Source organism: Limulus polyphemus, unplaced genomic scaffold (genome assembly GCF_000517525.1).
Source record: "Limulus polyphemus unplaced genomic scaffold, Limulus_polyphemus-2.1.2 Scaffold10042, whole genome shotgun sequence".
Taxonomy (NCBI): Eukaryota; Metazoa; Arthropoda; class Merostomata; order Xiphosura; family Limulidae; genus Limulus; species Limulus polyphemus.
In genome coordinates, this window is record NW_013675652.1 from 19,264 (window position 1) to 21,299 (window position 2,036).

The window sequence follows — 2,036 nt, forward strand, 5'->3', positions numbered from 1 at the left end:
TAACTCATTATGGTTCTCTGTAGAGTTGTATTCTTATAACTCATTACAGTTACCCATAGAGTTGCATTCTTATAACTCATTATGGTTCTTTATGGAGTTGCATTCTTATAACTCATTACAGTTACCCATAGAGTTGCATTCTTATAACTCATTACAGTTATCCATAGAGTTGTATTCTTATAACTCATTACAGTTACCCATAGAGTTGCATTCTTATAACTCATTACAGTTACCCATAGAGTTGCATTCTTATAACTCATTACAGTTACCCATAGAGTTGCATTCTTATAACTCATTACAGTTACCCATAGAGTTGCATTCTTATAACTCATTACAGTTACCCATAGCAGTTGTATTTTATAACTCATTACAGTTACCCATAGAGTTGCATTCTTATAACTCATTACAGTTACCCATACAGTTGCATTCTTATAACTCATTACAGTTACGCATAGAGTTGCATTCTTATAACTCATTATAATTCTATATAGAGTTGTATTTTATAACTCATTACAGTTACCATACAGTTGTATTTTATAACTCATTACAGTTACCGACAGAGTTGTATTTTATAACTCATTACAGTTACCATACAGTTGCATTCTTATAACTCATTACAGTTACCCATAGAGTTGTATTTTATAACTCATTACAGTTACCCATAGAGTTGTATTTTATAACTCATTACAGTTACCATACAGTTGCATTCTTATAACTCATTACAGTTACCCATAGAGTTGCATTCTTATAACTCATTACAGTTACCGACAGAGTTGTATTTTATAACTCATTATGGTTCTCTATAGAGTTGCATTCTTATAACTCATTATTCTTGGAAACCTTGAAATAGTACCACTAGATACTGTAGGAGATTTTCTTAAGATTTGGAATTATCAGGAATTGGGTATTTCAAGAAGTTTCTTGAACTACAGCTTATTAAAGTTGTTAATTTCGGAATAAATAATGAACAAAATTTGATTCCAAGAAAGGTTTTGTAAAAATGAGTTGTTGTTTTTTTCCAACAAAACTTTGAATTTTTGTAACGTGGTAAAATATGGATGTTAAAAAGTATATAATGTATTCCATTATTTGAAATTGAAAATTATATTGAGAGCTTTGCTTTTTTTTATTAGTTATTTCTAAGAGCTTTTTTTTCTTTTTCTAATTCTGAAAAATTATTTATTCTGAAACAGATAAATAGAAAAATTACAATTTTACGTCTTCGGAGTTTTAGACAATGAAATATTAGTTGTGTACTTGTAGAGATTGTGGTTATTACTGTTCTAGGTAAGTTCTTTCAATAAATGTAGCAAAAAAAATACATCATTGTATTTCTGAACAAACGTTTGTGTTTACTTCGTCCCTCAGGATGTGCTAAGCCTAACAATCGCCAGACGATAGACGGAACTACTACAGATACAGACTCTTCCCATAGTGACCATGACGGTGACCACTTGGAGGAAAACGTTTCTTCTTCGCTCCTTCACTCATCTTCTGACCTTACTTCAACTGGCCAGATTTTGAACCCAAATGTCTCTCTGGGGTCAGCGGTGATTCCTCCTACAACTATGCTCCCTTACTTGTACCCATCGTCGTTCTACAGTCCTTTCTTCCTACCCCCCAGTCTAGCTTCGTTGACCACTTCTACATCGGCCCAGTTCTACCCGTTCCTGAAACAGAGTTACTCTGGATTTATGGAGCTCAGCCATCGGCTGGGGCAACAGCGCTTCTCTCCGTACCCCATCCACAAACCCAAAACGAATGGTGTCACAGCGTCTACTTCTCCTACCCCTTCCCTTTCGGTGTCACCACACATTTCCTTCTTACCCAATGCCCCCCTACGAACGGCGTTTCCCGGAAGCGTAATCGAGGGGTACCGACATCGAACAATGTCTGGAGGATTCAATGAACTGGTCAACGGCCTGACCACTGATCATATTGTAGCGCGCTGACATCCAGTTAGTTTTGTCAATTTTATTTCATTAATTATAACTATTGTTATCATCACCCAGTTTTTTTTTTTTTTTTATGTTTTC